This window comes from Rhinolophus hipposideros (genome assembly GCF_964194185.1).
Source record: "Rhinolophus hipposideros genome assembly, chromosome: 24".
Classification (NCBI taxonomy): domain Eukaryota; kingdom Metazoa; phylum Chordata; class Mammalia; order Chiroptera; family Rhinolophidae; genus Rhinolophus; species Rhinolophus hipposideros.
In genome coordinates, this window is record NC_138070.1 from 12085337 (window position 1) to 12107230 (window position 21894).

A 21894-nucleotide genomic window follows, 5' to 3' on the forward strand; every position below is an offset into this window, starting at 1 on the left:
GCAATCTCTCACCCTCGCTCTCCAGCCCCATCTAACTTCTCTCCGTTTTTCCAAGCAGACACGCGCTCTCCTGCTTCCAGAACCTTGAATACACTGTTCTCTCTCTCCCAAACACTACTCTCCCACCCTCTTCACGGAGGGTCTGTCAATGTAAGAATGTCCAAACTGGTAGAGAATTTTTATAAGACTTTATTTGAGCCAAAACTGATGACAAATTCCTGGGAAGCAAGATCTCAAATGCTCCCTAGAATGGAAGTTGGCAGCTTCTTTTACGCATTTGAATTAAGGAGGGAACATAAGGAAGATTACATAAGGTGGGAGAAAGCAAGGTGGGGATTGGATTACAGGATAGTTAACAAGATGATGCGCTCTCTTGATGGGGCTTACATTTATTTCAAAAGTGTGTTAACCTAGACGCACAGAACCAGTGGACAGGGCGTACTTTAAGGTAAAGATAAACCTTTTACGAAAATGATTACATGCCTGGAACAGAACTTCCCACCATGACCTGCCCAGTTAGGAATTTATGATAAGATCACCCTGTGAGGTTACCTTCAGGAGAACCACTTTTTCGTCCACGGGTCTCAGTTGGGACTCTCACCAGGCTGTCTAGAGCCCCTCGCCTTCCCCTATCCCCGCATGCCTTCCCCTATCCCCGCATAGCACACTTGGGTATTTGTGTAGCAGAATAAATAATAATAATAGTCATAAAACGCTAAACTGACTCTAGCTGCTCTGCTTACAAGGGTGGGAGAAGGAATCATTCAAGCCAGGGGGGAAATCCCTACTCATTGGATGTTCGTTCAACAGATATTTACTGGGCACCTACCATGTGTAAGGTACTGTACTAGGTGCCGGGTTAGTTGCTTTCCACTCTGGGACCCTGGTAAGAGAAGGAAGAAAACAAAGTTGTTATTTCGCCAGTTCTAGCCCACTGAATGGTGAGACCCCAAGTGGGTAGCGTGGAAGGGGTGCCCAGGCTAAGGGCATTGAGGACCACACAGATTTGCCCAAGCAGGGTCTCTAAGGCTAGGGGGGCCTGGCAGTATAGAGGTGGGTGGGGTGCCCTGTAGTGAGAGGTGACCAGTGAGGAGTGCCAGGTGGTAGGTGGACCCAGAACCTAAAAAATGCTGCACAATATTCAATTTTCAACTCTTTGCACTGTGATATAAAGCTCATAAGCCAATCCAAACCTTAGGGAAGTTGTGCACCCATGGATGCTTTGTCTGGGTGGTCTGGGGACAACCTAGAGCGAAGTGAATGGAGAGGAGAATTCTCCATGGGCAGGAACTTGAAGTGAGAAGGGACCATGAGAATGGCCCTTCTGAGACATCACTTTGGTGGGTCACTGGATAGAGGTGTGATTCAGTTTTATTTAAATAGCTCAAGAGAGCTGGACTGTTCCTCCGATAGACTACAGATCTCACAAAGGCAGAGACCACATCTTGTTGGTCTTTGCTGTATCTCTGACTCCTAACACAGCTCCTGGCACATAGGCATTTCGTACTCACCGGAGGCACAGATGAATGGATTGAACAAAAACATCCAAATTCCTTTCTGTAACACCTCCTTCAAAGTCCTGCATCATCTGACCCCTGGCACCTCCCAGCTTCATCTCCCAAGCTCCCTGTCTTATTCACCAAACACAGGCCTCCTTTCCATCCCTTAAACACACATGCTCGTTCTCACCCCAGGGCCTTTGCACTTTCCATCCCTTTGATCACAAACACTCTGCCCCCAGCTCTTTGTCTGGCTGTCTCCTTGTATCAATTTCCTCAGGTCTCCCCTCAAACTCCACCTTCCCAGAGCAGCCTCAAAATAGCCCCCAACTGATGACTATGAGATACATCATACAGCTGTATTGATTCCAAGACACTTCTCAGAATTGTGCCTTCTTGGTTGCAAACACACATGCATATTAAAATCTAAGCTGCCCTCAACACACATGGCATCCATAGATACACCCTAGAATGTAAGCTCCCAAAGGGAAGGGTTTTCTTTTTCTGTCTTGTCCACCACTGTGTCTTCTATGCTAAGTGTGATAGTTGGTGCCTCAAGTGATAAGTATATATTGAATGAATGGATGAATGAATGAATGAATGAATGAATGAATGGCGTGTGTGAGTCACCCTGAGAAATTAAGGCAAAGGCATGATCTCAAACCCCAGAAACCCCACTCATTTCTGTTTGGAGCGCTTCCAGCTAAAAGGCACAAGCTTTGTCATCCAAATAGATGACTGGCCCTTCCCAAGAGCTCTCCAGCAGAATGACAGAGGGATGGTGTTCCTGGGCCCTCACTTTGATGCCGCTGCTGAGACAGGCTATGCAGAACCTGCTTCCCCCCTCACACTCCCTTGACCCTGCTGCCTGGAAAGTCTTATTTGCAGCCCCCTTCCGCTCCCCCATCCCCAACTGCCTGGCCGCCAGTGGCTGGTGATATATGGAGATGCCGTGATTTGACCTTGAAGGGAAGAAACAAATTAATGTGTCTCCAAATAAATGCCGGGAATCAGTGGCTGGCGTCTCCTCCACCCCCTCCTCCTCGTGCCTCGTGAGTTGTGCATCATAATGTGAAAATCAATACTGTCTCTTAAATGAGCCAACACCCGGAGCTGGCAGGGTGTAGAGCTACCAGGAGGTCCCCTCCCCACCTAATGTCCTGGGCCCAGGAGTTGTGGGAAGGGGGTGGAATGGGGGGGGCTCCAGGGTTGCTGTAGGCTCCGCTCTCTGGTGGCTGAGGGCTGGCTGAGTCACTCCGTCTGCAGTGAGGTCAATCCACTCAACCCCCTGCTCCAAGGCCTCCCGGAGGGAGCAGATATGGCTACCAGTGGCTCCTGAGGGAAAGAGAAGAGCAGCCACCCGAAACAGTTTTGCCCAGGCCACTCTCTGAGGATAACTGGGATATGGGGAGGGGAGGAGACTGCAAGCCCAGCCCCCCAGCTCAGCAATTCAATGTATAGTTACTGAGCACCTATGTGGGGCACTGAGGCAACTGTATGCCCAGCTGCCCAAATACAGAAAACTTCAGTAGCACTTGATAAGTAGCACTGCCTGAGCCCCTCAGGGGCCCCCAGTGCCCTAGGCTGTGTTAAGCAGGTGATTTTATTCTGATGCTTTGACATCTGGCGCCTTGCTGATCCTGTAGGGACTGCCCCCCCAAAGTGGGGCTAATTCCTAGAGACTGTAAGGACTCACCTGCGAGCACACTTTCTCATACGAACAGCAGCTAATCCAGAGCCCACATCCCAACCACATCCTTATCACGCTCTTACTCCCAGCCTATACCACCTGCCCTAATTATCTCCTGGACCCTGAAGCCCACTGAAATTGTCAAACTAGCCAATCCTTAGCCTGCTTACGCTGCCTCACCTCTTCCTTCCCACAGAAACCACAATAAAGGCTCTTATTCACGTTTTCTCCCCATTCCCTCTGTCTCCTGGCCGACCCTGGTGCGTCCCCATGTGGCCCCCATGGCAAAGCAAAGCGCCCTCCTCCTGGATCGGTGTGTGTAACAAGCTATCTTTTCAATGGCAATCAGGACCTGACCTTTTGGCCTTGCCATAACTGAAAAATAATAAAACCTACATGTTAAAATGTAGACATCTCCCTCCCCATTCTCCCTCCCCACAACCCCTCTAGGAACCAGCAGCTGCCTTTGGACCGACCCGTGGCATTTCTGAATAGTCAGGGGACTGGCCCTCCTCCTCTCCCCAGCCTACTGTGTGTCAGGACAGCGCTGGGCCTTGGAGAACAAGACAGACGTGGGTCTCTGCCCTCGTGGGTGTCGTAGGGGTCCCAGACAGTAAGCGAGTAAGTAAAGAAAATAGCAGGGGCCAGGGCAGGACCTAGTGTGGGCTCTGAGATCACCGAGCAGCAGGGCCGTTAGGGATCTGAGTTCTGATCCCAGCTCTGCTGCCCGCTGCCGTGTGTGTGTGTGTGTGTGTGTGTGTGTGTGTGTGTGTGTGTGTGACCTTATCACTTGACCTCGGCAAGTGTTTGTTTCCTCATCCACAAAAGTGGGTGATGGCAATGTAGGGCTGAGGATACGCTCAGCCCACCGGTGCCAACGCAGAGGAAGTCCACAGTGGTACCGCCCAGTGGGTGGCCGCCACCTGGCCCGCCCCCTGGAGGCTGTGCCTATGACTGATGCTCTCCCAGTTCTCACTGTCTCCATGTGGGAGAAGGAGAGCGGCAACTGGGACATTGAGGGGGTTTCCATCTTCCTTGTCAGAGATCTCAAGGTAACCAAGACATCCCATGTACACAAGCCTAGTTGCCAACCCCCACGCCCTGCCCCAGAATGAGGGTATTCTTATAAATCAGGAGAAAAACTGCAAATATGACTGCGGGATCTGGATGACATCCTTTTTGAAAAAGAATGCCTTTAGCTCCTTAGCAGTCAGCACCGTTCCTACAACATAGCAAGTGTTCAGCATATCATCTATTATCATCACTGTTACTGTTATTGGGTATCCTGAAAAACCATGGAGAGGATACATGTTGAAAAAGAACACGGTGGACAGGAGGGCCAGAGAACAGGCTGGCAGCAGACTGCAGCATTTTCTCCCTCGAAGACTTGGAAGCTGAAAGGAGACACAGCTGCTGCCTGGCTGGGCTCACGCCTTTCCCCATCAGGCCCCAAGGGGAGGTGTCCGGTGCTCTCCAGGCTGGAGCCCAAATGCCCAGCCTCTAGCACCCCTCACTGGCCCCAGGGGAAAGTGAAGGGTGGGGAAAGACCTAGCTCATGCTCTAAAATACTTTCAGAGATCCTGATGTTATCCTCTGGGTGGGGCTTGGGCATGGATACTTTTAAAAAGCTTCCCAGAGGATTCTAATTTGCAGCCAGGGTTAGAAACCACTGGAGAATTGGATGCTGGGATGGCGGATACACAGAGGAGGCTTGGAAAGTGTGGGTGGGGTGGGAGTGGTTACCAGAGGCTTCTAGGAAGAAATGTCGAAGTTGAAAGCTGGAGGATGAGTATTAATAATAATGACATTATTAAATGTTTATTAGCTGCAAGGTGCTGTCTACACTCTTCACATCCATTTTCCCATTTAATCTGTAGCCAACCGGCAATGATTCAGAAATGAGCCCAAGGTCCCACAGCCGGGAAGTGGCAGAGAAGCTGAGTCAGTTCCAAACTCAGGCAGACTGGTTCCAGACCACTGTGTTTGCTAAACCCAGGAGCAGGATGGGGGGAAGGGGGGAGATGAAAAGATCAAGACTGTCTGCCAGAGGGAATAACACCGGTATTCAGTAGATGTGTGTCTTTGAAAAATGTTAATCTCACTCAGAGCCTCAGTTATTTCATCTGTAAAATAGGAATAATTCATCGGCAACCTGACTATCCCCCAGAGGGTGGCTGGGAAGATGAACAAAAGAGTTTGTAAACCAAACAGAGCTACTGGTTAGTGACTATCACCATCCCAGCAGTGAGGGCAGAGGAAAGGCCAGGACCAGCTGTCTTGGAAACATTGCCTAGTGACCTGACATCATGGGACAATTTCATTTTTCGAATGCCTGTTTGTGTTCCATCAGAGCTGCATGACAGACTGGCTTGTTCGGGTTCTAACAGTGACAACTTATAAAATCCACAGCGGACAGGATGACAGAGTTTTCTGCCAATAGCTGCATGCGCATACACAATCTAAGCCAGCACAGACACAGTTGTCGAAGGACAAAGAAGGTCTCTGCAGAAGGGACAGAAATTGAGAATCTCTGGGTGTGTCCAAGATTTCACGCTAGATCAGCAGTTCCCAAGGTGAGTTCCATAAAAAGAAACTCACCTTTTTGTGAGTTCTGGAGGGGGTGGCTTCTGCAGTCAAATAAGTTGGGAAAATGCTGGGTCAGACAAACTCAAACATTCTTCTTCAGCCTGGTGATGAGCCCTGCGTAGCTGCAAGAGGAAGATACAGCTGGTAGCTCTGGTTCCACAGCAGATTAGCCTAAAATTGAAGGCGTACAATAACCAGCCATATCTGAGATCACAATATGGACGTATGTGATGTAACAACGAACCTTTATCGTTGTACAGTTTCTAAAGTTCGGCTAAGGCTTAGCTGGGTAGTGCTGGTTTGGGTGTCTCATGAAGTTGAAGACATCAGCCAGGGCTGCAAGTCATCTGAAGGTCTGACTGGGGCTGAAGGGTCTGCTTCTAAGCTCACTCTTGTGGTTGTTGGCTGAAGGCCTCTGTCCTTCACCACGTGAGTGTCCTCATGACATGGCAGCTGGCTTCCCCCAGAGCAAGTGATCCAAGAGAGAGCATAAGGCAGAAGCCCAATATGTCTTTTGTGATCTATCCTTGAAAATGTCATGGCATCCCTTTGGCTATATGCTATTGGACATCACTGCCATTTGGAACCTAGAGTGGATGAGAATTTTTTCCAAGCCAAGGGAGCTGGGCTTTTATACTCTCACACCAACACTCATTGGCTCAGGTCTGCCCTAGGGGTGCATGGGGGGGATATAAACTCCCCCATGAGGATGGAATATCAAGCTCTTGACCCCGTGAGCAAAGTAACTCCAGTAGCCCCTGGGAGGTCCTGCAAAAAAAGTCACAGGTGCAAATTCCTGGAAACAAGAGTCCCCAGAGGCCAGGCAGGCATACACGGAAACGGTAAAAGGCATCCAAGGAGACTGGGCAGACCAACAGCAGTGTCTGCCGCATTTATACTCATGCATCACTGGAAATGACAAAACGGCTCAATTATAGGGGATTAGTTGGACAAATGATGGTCCATCCATATAGTGGGAAAAAATATGCAGCCATTATGTACCATGTTCCGGAAGATGATTTATTGTCACAGAAATAGCACATGGGGAAAGCTGGCCTCAAACAATCAGTATGTATGATACCCCACTTAAAAGAAATATACATTCCTATTTAGATTTTAGTTGTTTTAAAGTGCCATTTTTTTTAAAGGTGGGTATTCAAGTTATTTATTTTTTCTTTGTGCATTTCTGGGTATTTCGAATATTCAGCATAGAGAATATATTGCCTTTAAGACAAGAAAAGTAAACCTAGGGGTTAAATCTAAGATCTGATTCTCATGAGGAACATTTGTATGTAATAATATATATCTGGATGAAAATTTCAATTTCCCTCCTAGAACATGGCTTTTGTGTGGCTGTGTAGGGCCATGGTCACGCATACGCACTACAGCTTGACTGCCCTGGTTTGAATTCTCCTCCACTGCTTATTAGCTGGGTGACCCTGGGCAAATTTCTTAACTTCTCTGGGCCTCAGGCTCCTTAGCAATAACATATGGGTGGTGACAGAGTGCCTTGTAGAGTTGTGGTGAGGAATAAACAAGTTAAGACATGTAAAATACTTAGAGCTGGCATAGAAAAAGCACTTCAGCATGTAGACCTACCTTCCTCAACCCCGCGCTCATCCCTAATTAGTATGAATGGCTAAGGTCCTGATTTGCTCTCCCTCTTCTCCTCAAAGCTATCCTGTTCTGCCTTCTGTTGTATCCCATTGGGAGCCTGCCAGGTATAAGTGAGTAGTGATGAATTAACCAGGTTGCCCAATCATTTGTGCTCAAGTCTTACTTCCCCCAGGGAATGCCTTGTAACCCAGTTCCGGAAGCTCCAGGGAGCCCTGTGCAGGCAGGCCTGAGGAGTGTACACCTGTGGCTTCTACCTGGTGACATCCATGTCCCTTTCCTCAGGTCACAGTCCCTCAGTATCTCTTTGGGGTATCCTCACCATTATGTGCAGTTACACTAGGAATTTCCAGCAAGCCCCCCCCCCCTTTCTTCACCACTGGTGGGCACATGACCCAAGCTAAGGCAATCAGGGCCCAGAGACTCGAGGAAGGGAAATATGGGAAGCTGATTCCTCCCAATGACAGTGCCATGAAAAGATGTCCGGTTTCCTTGCTCCCCAAGTCCCCAGAGCAGCTCCATTCCTGTCCTTCCTGGAGTCCAGTGCTCAGCTTTCTTTGAATTACATGAGCTATCCCACGTCCTTTTCCCATTATATTAGGTCGAGTCCATTTCTTTCACTTGAAAACCAAGAACACAAGCTGAGAGAGAGATGGATACGGTAGCTGTGGGGCCAGAGTCCCAGAGAGCGGTTTCCAGGCTCTGGGCCTCACGTGGAAAGGTGCTGGCTGAGGTAGTAGATGGCCATCAGCTGTGGCTAGTTGACCGGTTAGCCATTGGCCACTAATATAACTGCTGTGGCTCCGCTAGCAAAGTGTGTGGCGTGGTGGCGTGGCATGGCGGAGTGTAGATTATGGATTGCAGAGAGGCGGATTGCAGCTAGCGAGTGAGGTTGGTTGGCACAGAGAAGTGGACGGCGGGTTGCGGATCGTGTGGCTCCTGCTTCCTGTGTCCAACCCAGCCGCCAGTGAGACTATAGTGGTATGACTCCCCTACCTATGGCTCCGGGGGTGTGCCTTTTTGGCCTCACCGTGTCCTGCGTTCTTATGTGATGAGCAGGAGCTGAGACCCCGCGTGACATCCCTCATGACAGTGGCTGAGTGGCATCTCCCACACCGCCTATGCAGTGACACCTGAGTTCTAATCCAGTTCAACCATTAACTCTTCCTGTGACCCTGGGCAAGACCTCTCCCCTCTCCCTCCGTTCCTCTGCCTCCTGGAACCATCCCATAAATGCAGCAGAGCTGGGGATCCTGTCTGAAGCCGCCCTTCTCCCTGGGATGGGCACACACATTCCATAGCTCCAACAGCCTCTAATCTAACACACCCAATCTGTTTCCAGTCCAGATCGGCTCTCCAGAGCTCCAATACCTCCTAGACATTTACACCCAAAGGCTTTTCAGATTCCACGCGTGCAAAACAGAATTCAGTATCTCTCCCTGCAAACTGCCCCCCTCCTTCGCTTCCCCCACTTTAGTACACCATGGATGGCATCAACAGACACCCCTCCCCCAGGAAACCCAGAACTCTCCTAGATTTCTCTGTCCTTCTCAGCCTGTCACCAAGCAGTCATCTGACATCCTCTGTATATGAGCCCTCCTATTTGTCTACCAGTTGTCCCTCTACAACATCCAATCATCTGTTATCTGTTTATCCCTTAACCCTTACAAGTCCCGGAAGTGGGTGGTATCATCCCAATTGGAAGAAATGGGGAAACCGGAGAACTGAAGCCATCTATCCAAGGTCACACAGGAAGTAGGAGGCAGAGCTGGGATTTGAGCCCAGGACTGTCGGAGCCTGTAGCCTGTACACAATCCTCCGGGACTCCCTCTTGTCCATCGTGCCCACATTCAGAAGGGACAAGATTGAAGCCAGTCAATCTCTCTGACCGGTTACTAAGGTTCGCAGTGCAAACAGCAACAGTGTTGTTCATGAGCTCATCTGTTCCACTTTGCTCCACCCAGTTCCTAATCCGCGCTCGTGACCTTGGAACTCATCTCCCAGACAACGAGAAAGATGTAACAAACAGAGGCGGAGCTGCCAACTTGAACCTTAGCTGCCCGGGCAGGGTGATGGTGCCAGCCCAGGATGTGGGGCGGGGGGAGGGGGTGCTGACGTCCAAGGGCTGCAACCCGGAACCTCCCCTCTATGTAGTTAGCAGCACGTGCCTCTAATGAGCCAGAGGAATCCCACATCCAATCCTGGCAGGGCCACCAGGAGCTGGAAGCACTGGGAGGCTGGGAACACGAGCACAAAGCCCTCACTGTGTGGTCCTGGGTCCTGGCGAAGGTTCAGGAGACTCAGAATCCACACCTGGCCCTTTGAATAACTAGCTCTGCCTCTGATTCATCAGGAAATCCTAACTCCCCAGTGTACCCATCATCTGAGCACCTCTCACCTCCATCTGGATCTGAGCCTGTTAACAGCATACGCTACTTCCACCCTTGAACCCACAGTCAACTTCTTTTTTAAATTTTTAAATTGTGGTAAAATATATAACAGAATTGGCCATTTGAACCACTTTGACAAGTACATCAGAGTCAGTGACATTAATGACACTCAATGTTGTACAACCATCACTAGCATTTATTTCCAAAACTTTTTCATCACCCCACACACAAATTCTAAAAATTAAGCAATACCTCCCCTATTCCTTCCTCTCTCCAGCACCCGGTAAATTCTACTCTACTTCCTGTCTCTATGACTTTGTCTACTCTAGATATTTCATACAAATAGAATCCTGCGATTTGGCCTTTTGTGTCTAGTTTCTTTTACTCGACACAACGTCTGTAAGGTTCATCCATGCTGCAGCATATATCAGAATTTCATTCCTTTTTATGGCTGAATAATATCCCATTGTATGGCCATACCATATTTTGTTTATCCATTCATCTGCCGATGGATACTCCCCCCCGCCCCCAGTCAATTCCACTGCAATAGCCAGACTCATTCTGGGAAAAACATTACTCAGACGATGGCACAACTTTACTCAAACCCTCCAATGGCTCCTGAATTCATTCAGAGGAAAAGCTATAGTGCTTATTATGGCTACAAAGCCTGAAAGGATTCTCTCTCCACATACACACTCCATTACCTTCCTGCCCCTCTGACTTCATCCCTTCCTGCTCTTTCCGCTTTACTCCTCGCTGTTCCATGAACTCAGGGCCTTTGCAATTGCTGTTCCTTCTGCTTGGAATGCTATTCCCCTCAGACATTTGCATGGCTGCTGACCCCCTCATTGCCTTGAAGCATTTGCTCCAATGTCACCTTCTTTACGAGGCTTATCCTGAACACCCTCTTTAAAACTGCAACCTGTCTCCCCTTCATCCATCATTTCTGATTCCCCTTTGGTATCATCTATTTTTTTCACAGTATTCGTCACTTTCTAATAGATTACACAGTTCATCTATGTATTGTTTTCCTTGTTTCTGATCATCCCACCTCCAGAATGTAATCTCTAGGAAGACAGGGATTTTTAAAAATCTTTTTGCCTGTTTCATCCATCAAAAGATCTGAAGAACCTAAAACTGGCTGGTGGCAGTCGGCACTCAGTACATATTTGTTAAATGAATGAAGGGTGGGTTGAAACAAGTTGCAGCAGTTCTCTGAGCCCGTTTCCCTATTTTTTTGAATCGGGGATTATGATTCATCCCCGGGACGGAGGGTGACATGGTGGGAATCGTGCCAGATTGTAACTGTCACACCACCCTTTGTAAATCGGAAAGTACTGTGCAAGTAAGAGGGGGTGGAAGAAAACGGATCTCCACGGAGTGCCCTCGAGGCCAGATACTTTCCATGACGCATCCCATTTTAATATCCCCATTTTGTGGATGAGGAAACTGAGGTTCAGAAAAGTGAAGGAACTTCTGCCACAAGATCACACAGTGTGAACGTGTCAGGGAGTCAGAGCTTCCACCCAGCTGTCTGACTTTTTCTCCACTTTGCTTCCAGCTCTCGAATTTGATAAGCCTAAGAGGAAACTCCCTTTTCTCCAAGGACCAGCTCTGAGCCCAGGGGAATACTAATGAGGACGAAGCTATAAATAATAGCTACCTTTTATTAAAAGTTTCCTCTCTATGTCAGGCTCACTTTACCATGTTCTAACTGCTTTACATATGCTTTCCTCACAAGATAGCAGGAAAGAGGGGCTATTATTCCCTCATAACAGATGAGGGATTCAAGGATCAGAGAGGTCAGGCCACTTGCTTGAGGCCACACATCTAACAAACAGCAGAGACAGCACTTGAGCTCAGAGCTATCTGACTCCCATGGCATCTTGAACACGTCCATGGTCATCGAGATGCGGTTTCTCTAATGCCACATCTGCGTATGCACCACACACGCAACTCCATCGCCAAGCCAGGTGCCCAGTGGAAGCAGACCCAAGAGGGTGCTCCTGTAGGTGGGACGGTGGACATACTACGAACCCCTGGTGCTCAGCCCCTCAGTGTAAGCAGCGGAGTACAAAAGGAACAGGTGTTGATGGGAGCTGGGGTGGGAATCCCACGGGGCTGCATTGGCAACAAAGACAAATGAACGAACCACTCAGCACACCAGGGCACTTCCACCCCAGAGCAGAACTGTCACTGGTAAATAAATCATCGAAGCTCCACGCCGGACGTGCCAATTTCAGCAGGAGAAGATGAACACATTTATCTGCCTGGTGACACCTTGGCTGTGTTCAGGCAGTGAGGGGTATGAAAATATTCGCCAGCATGCACTCTCCCTGGGACTGGATCCTGGGTGGTGCTGGTGGGATGGGGAGAGGGTCTCTCATGACAGAAACAGTGTTTGTCTCACCCTTCCCACGGTGGCCCAGATGCAGGATCCTAATACTTTCTATGCCTTTTAAAATAGTCATAATCAAAGCAATGGTTAGCATGCGTTGCGTGATTACTGTATGCCAGGCATTGTGGTGAGGGTTTTTTGTTGTTGTTTTTTTTACTATACATTATCCCACTAACTGGCTAAAAATAAAATATTGTTGAGGAGTCTCTGTTGCGAAGGAATATGACTCTTTGGAGGGTGTCTATTCTTTAGAATTATTCTCAAGCATTAACTAATGCTTATAAAAGGTGATCCAGTTCCAGGTCATCTCCCAAGGGCTTCACCAATCTCTAGCAGTGACATCTGCCACACCAAGCTTCTCCTCTGTGGTGGGATGAGAGAGAGAGAGAGAGAGAGAGGGAGCTGGGGATAGTGAAGGGAGACCAAGCAGCAGGTAGAGGAGAAGGACCTGGACACACCAGCTCTGGGAGAGGGAAAGGGTGTGACTGACGCCCAGGGCACCAGGACCTCAGAGCCAAGTTCCCACCATTCACAGGAGCCGGGTCACGCTGTCCTGCCAAGTTCTACCGCCCAAATGTCACTGTCTTGGTGGAATGAAAGCTACTACACTCCATCGCCCTTGGGAGGGGTAGACCAAACCCTCCTGTGTCTCTGGAGGTGTCCGTGTTAAATAAATGGAGTGGAACGGGAGAAGGAGGAGGTGCTCTGTGGGCACCTAGCAGATTTGTTTCACACAATTCTCAAAACTACCCCGTTTGGCAGAGGAGCCCAAGAAGGTAAGGGCACTTGCCCACAGCCTCATGCCATTGGCGGGATATTATTGTAAGATGTCCCCACATGTCTGCTATCAGAAGTCTCCTGAGCCCTGACTGGTTGGGGAGACACCACAGGTGACCCTTCCTCAAAGACCTGCCTGCCAAAGCCCTGCAAAGTCCTGTCCAAGGACACTTGGCCCTGAGACCAACATCCCCAGTAGCCCCAACGCGCTTCTCTGTCTCTCACCTCTTTGCAGACAGGGAATAAATCATTGACAATCAGAAATCTGCAATAATAAAAATGACGTGCAGCTGTCTTTATGAATAGGATTATAATAAATGAAAGGAATCGGTTTTCCAAATAGCAGGTACACTATGATCCCATTTTAAAATTGCATTAAATTAAAAGCTCTGGGGGGGGAAATATACCCACTATTAATAATGATTTTTTTTGGAGTAGGGGAAGAAAGATTTCTGGGTGACTTTTATTTTATTACTTAGCTTCTACATATTTTCCAATTTATCAGCAAGGTACAGGTGGTGTGCATCTTACTTGAAAATAAAGAACAAAATAATTTCCTCCCCCTCAAAGGAAAGAATGAAATGAATACGTCTATAAACGGGAAACTTCTACAAAGTTTCTGGGAAACAGTGCACACACATCCTTGGCTAGCATTGTTCTCCACGGTTCTTTGTGCTTAGTTTCGGATCACGTGATGATAGAACAAACAAAGAGACAACTAGAGCATCGGAATTTCCATTCTGTTTGTTACCACACGGCGTAGAGAAAGGAAAAGGGGCGTGTCCTTGTGACTCACTTTCCTCCTTCTGCTTTGCCTGGTTCCTCTAACACCCAAATGGACATGCCATCCAATCCCCATGGAGCTCCCGGATTCCTTCACTCCAAAGCCCCATCCACTCAGTTCCCACTCGCAGGTCCCCACCTCAACATTCGTTTCTTTGTTCATTGATTCAGTGAAGTTCACAGAAGGCGGTCTATCTTTGTGGGAGAACGTACAGTCCAATGGCCGAGGCCGTGGACTCTGAAATCCAGCTGCCTGAGTTCTAATCCCTCTCTGCCTGGGTTCCAATCCCTCTCTGCCCTTGATGAACTAGATGGTGTTGGGCAAGTCGCTTCCCCTGGGTGAGCCTCAGTGTCCTGTTTAGGAAAAGGGGAGAATTTTCATAAACAAGTTTTGGGGGTTGGCGAAGGGGAAATCATGCTTACCAAGCCCATGGCAGTGTGTCGCAGCCAACCTGATCCCCAGCTCTTTCTTTTCTCTTGTTTTTCCTCTCATGGAGGCGACCAAAAGGGTCAAGGTGGTACCTGGGGACACAACAACGTTTTCTTATCCTCTGAGAGTCCAAACGCACCTCCCAACCTTCTCACAGGACCTGTTGACCCACCTCTGCCACAGCAATGAGAGCCCCATGGCCCCAGACTGGCACAAGAGGCCTCAGACCACCCCTGGCAAAAAGCCAGACCACCAACACACTAATTTGATACATTTGACAAAAATGTCTTGAAGACTAGCTTTCTTGAATAGTTTCAATGAATTTGAATATGGTCTTCTTCTTAATAAATTAGTCTTGATCATATTCAGTGAATATCTTCTCAGCAGCATTTTCAGCTCAATTTGTCTAAAGCTAAATATCATGGGAGCCGTTTAGCTTTTTTTTTATGACTATCTTCTAATGAAGAATATATTCTTGAATATCTTAAACTGAGTCTTGAATATGATTAAAACATCTTGAATAAATTTTTGGCTAAGAGTATTCAAGAAGTATAAATTCACTGAATATTATCCAGCAAATTAAAATAGCGTATGTATAAAAATGCAGTCCCTGACTATATTCAAGAGGAGTGTGTTCATATTCATTAACAATATTTGAAAAGAATTTTCCTTCAGTAAGGTTTGACAAATTGGAAAATTTGACGAATTTGAGCGATGGGTCATGAGCAACTGGATTTCTGAGGGAACTACGTATCATGGATTTGATTTGGGGTAGATTGGCCAAAGTCCCTCCAAGGCTGCTGGGGAAGGCATCCAGAGAGCCTCCTATGAGGTCTGAGGGAAGTCCACTAAGATTCACCTCCCACTGTGGCCAGAGCCCTGACCCTCCAGCTCTGCCCTTGACCTTCTGCAGTACCCCCATCCTCTCTGGACTCTGAGGTCAGCCCAATTTAAAAGGAGCCTTCATTCTTTTCAACTCACAGCATTTATTTATGCTCCAGGAATGTGGATTATGGACTAAGAGCCAAAACTCAAACACGTAACTCTGGATTTGAATCCCCCTTCTGCCACTGGCCATCTGTGTGACCTTGGGCAACTGACATAACGTCTCTGAGCTTTAGTTTCCATTTCTGGAAACAAAGGTCAAAATAGGGGCAACTCTAGAGAGTTATGGGGAAGATTCCATGAGATAATCACATAAAATGCTGAGCTTAGTGCCTGGCACATAGTAGGAGCTTCATACATGACAGTTTGTATTCTCATTATTGTTTACCTGAAAAATTTGCTTCTACCTTTGGGTAATTCCCTTCGTGTCTCTGGTCTTCCTACCCTCATCTGTAAAATATAAAATGGTAGAGGTGGACTAAATCCACAGTTCTCAAAGTAAGATCCAGGGATGTCAGGTGCCCCCCCCCCCAAACACTTTTCAGGGGTCCACCATATCAAACCTATTTTTATAATAATAAGATGTTATTTAATTTTTTCATTCTCATACTCTCATGTGTGTAACGAGGAATTTTCTGGAGTCTACATGACCTGTGACATCACAACAGACTCAGAGGCGGCCATGAGAATCCAGCCATCTTCTATCGTTAGACATTAAAGAGCTTTTCAAAAGTGTAAAGCAATGCCCTTCTTCTCACTTACTTTTTTGGATAACATAGTTATTGTCGTAGAAATATATTACTGTTGTTAACGTTTCATGGGCCCATTATTGTTGTTTTTAAATGGATTTATAAATAAGTATTGTTAAAGCTTGGCAGTTTTAATTTCCAATATGGTACATAACGATAACCACACCAACACACCCTTTGGGGTCCTCAGTAATTTTTAAGAGTGTAAAGGGGTCCAAAGACCAAGAAGTTTGGGAACTGCTGGATTAGATTATTTCAAAAGGCCTCCAAATCTCGGGTTGTTATGCACCAGGCAATCATTATGTTGCTCACTCATCTTCATTCATTCATTCTATAACAGATATTAATGAGTGCTCCCGACACGTATGTGCCAGGCATTTCTAGGTGCTGGGGATCTAATGAAGAATAAGATACAGTTCCCAGTAGGGAACAGATGGACATGAGTGTCCATTGAGTGACACAGACACAGATCTTATGATGGTCCTTATGAGGCAAGAGGAGGGGGAGACATGTATTGGCTGGGGCAGGAAGGGGATGGCCTCCAGGCAGGGAGACCAGTGTTAGCAAAGCAAGGTGGCGAGAATGTTCAGTTTGGTTTGCCGGAACACACTTGGCACAAAGGGGGAAGACTAAAGAGTCAAGGTGAGCGTGGGGCATGCACAGGAGGTGAGGGTCCAAACGATCTCTGCCTTTGGGCCAGGTGAGATCAGTGCCTTAGAGAGAGGCAGCCTGAACAGACGTGGCACCTAAATACCACAGGCTAGGTGGTTAAACAACAGAAATGTATTTTCTCACAGTTCTGGAGGCTGGGAAGTCCAAGATCATGCTGCCACCAATTTGGTTTCTGATGACCCCTGTTATCCTGGCTTGCAGACGGCTGCCTTCCCGCTATGTCCTCATATGGCCTTTCCTCAGTGCATGGGCACAGAAAGAGCGAGTGAGAGCTTCTAAGGGCACTAATCCTATCGGATCAGCGCCCGCCCCCCTCATTTAACTTTGAATACTTCCTTAGAGGTCCTGTCTCCAAAGGAAGCCACACTGGGGGTTAGGGCTTCATCGTATAGCTCTGAGGAGGACACAAACCTTCGGTCCTTAACACAGCCATTTCATTTCCACTTATTACCACCTCCCTGCTCTGAATTCTACTATCCACACCCCACTGAGAGTGAAACTGCTGGTGGTGAAAACAAAGTTTCCTCCCTCCTACAGGGGACAGAGAGTAAAGACAAATGTGAAAAACATATTCACCCAAACCGCAAATATTTACACACTTGGCCAAGCCTTCCCTGATGGTCCCACACAAATGCAAACAGACACTCCAGAGGCTTCCGCTACTTCTTAGTTCACTGAGCTAAACATATTGGCCACCGACATACATTTATTAGTAGTATGATCAGAATTTGTTTCGTTCAGCAGACAAAATCATTACAGGAGCAGGAGCCTGTGAACCACAGAAACACCACAGGGGAAGCCTAAGCTGGTGGCTTTTCCTCATTTCTTTCACAGGATCTACATTGCTTTTTTACCCCCTTAATCGTATGATTTTTTTTTTAACTACATAAAAATGTTTTATTGAAGGTGAATCAGAAACTCAGAAGACAACAAAAACCACCCACATTCCTCCTCTGCCGAGGAGGTAACTACTATGACATTTCATTTGTTTCTCTTCAACATTCATATGTTGACTATATAGAGACATTATTAATATTATTATTGTTATTTTACAAAACTGGGATCAAGCGTGGATTGTACCCTCCTTTTTATTATCATATATCATGCTGATATATTATACATCATGCTGATATATAATAATAAACGTTAGTGTTGATTTTAATGTGTACTTTACTGTTTCATTAGATGGATGCCTTATAAGTTATGTACATTCCTACTGATACACATTTAAATTATTTGTAATTTTTTCATTTTTATAAGCAGAGCGGAAACAAGCAGTCTGGTAACTAAATATTTATCCTCAGTCATGCTTTCTTTCTCAGGATAAATTCCTAGAGCCAGTATTTCTGAATTAATGGGTATACATAGTTTTGCTGGTATTGTTACATGTCCTTAAATTGCACGCATATATATTTCACTATCAAAATGGAGAATTCTTTCCTCTCCTTCCTTGATCCTTTTTGGAAGAGATCTTTGGAAAGACAGAGGGAATAGTCAGAGGTTTTTTTTTTTTTTAAATAGAACAATACATCAATGTTATACTATGACAATTAATTGATCATTACATTGGAATTATATCATATATATTTAACTAACTTGAATTCAACTCTCTTTCATTAAATATAAAACATTATCAATTTTAAGAGGCACTGTTATTTTATGTAACATTAAGAAATAAAAAAAAATAAAGCGCCTCCAGTTAAGCACTACTCAATGCCATAATACTCTTATTATGGCATTAATTTGTCACAACATTCCTTGTTTGAAATTTCCTTCATCTATTTTGAGTGATTTGGCAATTTCTCTTACCTTTTTGTGGTATATAAAATGAATCTTTTTGCACATATCTCAGTGACAAAATGCAATACAGCCTCAATAAACTTTTGGGTTTTCTTTTTAGAGGTTTAGGAAAGATTTGGTAGTTGCTTTGCAAGAAAATACGATACTGGAGTCATTCCCCAAAGACAAGGATTAGCTTCACTAATACCCACACTCCACCCCATGGCTGTCTGGAAGCCTTTCTGTGCTCACAGAAACTTTCCATTTCAAGGCCAAATCATATCATAGAATAATATTTTTGAAGACATTTTAAGTGGCAATTAAAATCAACATGTGAGTGACAGGCAGTGTGCATAACTCAGTTGAAATGACAACAGGAGTAGCTAAGGCCAAGTTTGTGGGGGCACAGGGAAAAGAATGTACACACAAAGAGCGAACACAAAATGCCAACTACAGACATGAGTCATTAATAATGTGCCAATATTGGTTCATGAATTGTAACAAAGGTACCACAAGAATACAGGACATTAATAACGGAGGGGGGCTGTTTGGACAGGGGCATATGGTAACTCTGTACTTTCCGCTCAATTTTTCAGCAAATCGAAAATTGCTCAAAAATTGTCTATTAATTTTAAAGCATATAACCTTAAAAACCCATCAGGCAAAAACAACCACTGTTCACTGTTCAGTGGTTAAACTTCCAGTCTTGTTTTATGCAAATATATGTTTAAGGAGAGCATCCTAATTAGGTCATGCACATTTGTAAGAGCTTCATTACAAGGGGCCAAATTTTCCCCCAGAAAGATATTAATTTCCATCCCCCACAGAGAACATGACTGCCCACCTCCCTGTACCAAACACCGATACTCCAACCAGGTCCAGAGGCAACCACGTGGCTTCTTAACGTTTGTTTTATTTCTTCCTGCAAGTGGCCGGAGCTTAGGACCCTCTGTCCTCTGTACCTAGTTGTACGGGAGGGTGCAGGAGATGGAGCTCACCTGGCTGCAGCATCTGAGCCCCAGGCCTGGCTATCTCCAAAGATTGCAGCTGCAGACAATCTCAGAAATGGAAACCAGAACGACCTTGAGGCAGAGGAGGTCTGGCTTTTCTCCGGGATGGGAGTTTTGTCAGTAAAACTGTTGAAGAGTCTTGTCAGTCTTCAACTCCTCACACTCCCACCTCTGCCCCAAACTCTGGCCCTCCTGGGACAATACCAGTCAAAGTCAATTCTGTAGAGTAGCACACACGATTCTAGCCCGAAGGCAAGACGCCCAGAGGTTGGGAGAGCAAGGCAGGCATCAGACTGACATTTTGGGATCACAGACCTAACTATATGTGATCCTGGATAAATAATTTTCCCCAAACTGTAAGGTTAAAAATAATCCAAACCCTCAAGAGTGCTGGTAAGAAACCTAAAACAGAGCAATGGAGACTGTAAACTCCACTGCTGGCATACAGATTCCGACCCAACACTTCATAGCTGTGTCACCTGGAACAAGTTACTTAACCTCTCTGAGCCTCAGTTTCCTAATTTGTAAAATGGGCATAGTAATACTCACCTCATAAAATTCTTGGAGGGGTTAAGTGAGAAAATCCATGTAAAGTGCTTAGTACATTATCAACCCTCCATAAAAAGAACATGTTATGAATATTCAAGAGCCATTAGGTACCAGTGGAGGTCCCCCTTTTGCATATGGGGTGACTGAAGCCCAGATAAGGTAATGTCTTGCTGAAAGTCACACAGGGATCCTGTCTGGAAGTTTGGCTTCTGAAGCCCCAATCCAACACCCTTTTGGCTGAACCCCAACGGCCCCTCTTGCAGGACACAAAGTGCTGAGACCATGACCCTCTGCCACTTCCTTGGCTCGGTTTCACCTCTGGGGACCTAATGAAATATGGGGTGGGTGTGGTGTAGTAAGCATCTCAGATGGTAGCGCCCTAGCAGAAACATTATTTACGACCTGAGTCTATTCAGCACAAAATGTAACCAATGGATCAATATTGTGACACACGGGTCAGAAAGCTGGGGACTGGCTGAGAGGCACCTGGTTGCTAAGAATGTTCTTGTCTGTTTAGTTTCTCCTTTGGGTCTTAAAGAGCCAGAGTCCCGAAGTGGGGACCAGGAAATGGGGACCGTGGATGCCCTGGGTGGGGCAGCTGGACTCCAATTCACAGAAAACCGCAAACCTTCTTCTGCATTCATCTCTTGTCACTCCCTAAAAGGAAGGCTCGCTGTTTATATTCTCTGATGATCTCTGTGGAGTCCCACTTTTGGTCACTAGGGTCCCCCCACCTGGAGAGCCATCCCCTGCCAGATCTTTCCAGCTTGTCTGTCTGCTTCCACTCTGACTTCCCCCTCCCCGGGTTCATAGAATGACCCCAATAGGGAGCGCTATGCTGCACTGACCAGAACCCTTTGAAGCATGAAGGGTTTATTTCCTGAGCTATCAGTGGAGAGCTTCCTTGCCCAGGGTTACAGTCCCTTTCCAAGATAGCTGGTATAGAGACTGGTCATTGTAAGCCTCCTCGCCCCATCTAGAATAACTCTGAAGGCCGATCCCTGGTTCAGAGCTTCTGATGGGGTCAGCTGAGCCCTGCTTTGGGATACATTGTACCCCAACTTCTCCTTTTGCCCAGTCTCGCTTCCTTCACTTCCTTTTTACGACTGTAGACCCTAAGAGTACCCCTAATAAATTCCCTGCCATTGTTCTCTGTCTCAAAGCCTGCTCCTTGAGAACCCAACGGCCGGAGTGATTCTTTTACACATAGATCTAATTGTGTCGTTTCTCCATTTCAAATCCTCCTATGGCTTCCCTTGGCACTTAGAACAAGATTCAAACTCCTCAGAAGGCTTGTCAGGCTTCCAGATCAGTGCTGTCCAATAAAACTATAACGCAAGCTGTACATGTCTGTACTGCATTAAAAAAAGTAAAAAAAAAAAGAAAATCAGGTGAAATTAATTTCAAGAATATATTTTATGTAACCTAATATCAAAAACATCCCCATTCGCATGTATAATCAAAATAAAAATATGAATATTTTACATTCTTATTTTTTTTTCATACTAGGTCCCTGGAATCTGGTGGTTTTGCAATTATCACACATCTCAATTCGGACTTGCCACATTTCAAGTGCTCCACAGCCAACACGTGCTTAATGGCTACGAAAGCGAAAGCGGGCATGGGGGCTCTGTTTCCCGCCCACTCTCATCTCTACTATGGACCCTGCTGCTCCCTGTGCTCACACCTCCCCGCTTCTCTCTGCACTCCTTGAATACACCTACCCCATTTGTGCCTTGGAGACTCTGCACCTGCTGTATCCTCTACCTGAAGGTACTTTGCACAGCTGGCTCCTTCTTGTCACCTAGGTCGCAACTCAAAAGTCACCTCCTCAGAGAGGCCTTTTCCTGATGATTTTATCTAAGGAAGTTTCCTTCCCCCACCATCATCAATTAACAACTCCTGCCAGCGTATTTTCCACATAGCACTTATCACCTTCCGAAATGATCATAGTTAATGCTTGTCTATCCATTTTGTTGTGTGCCTTCCTCTGCCAAAAGATAAGCTCCAGGAGGCCAGAGATTTGGGGGCTGTGTTATTCAATGTCGTATCGCTGCGTGGGCCCAGGACAGTCTGTCATTAA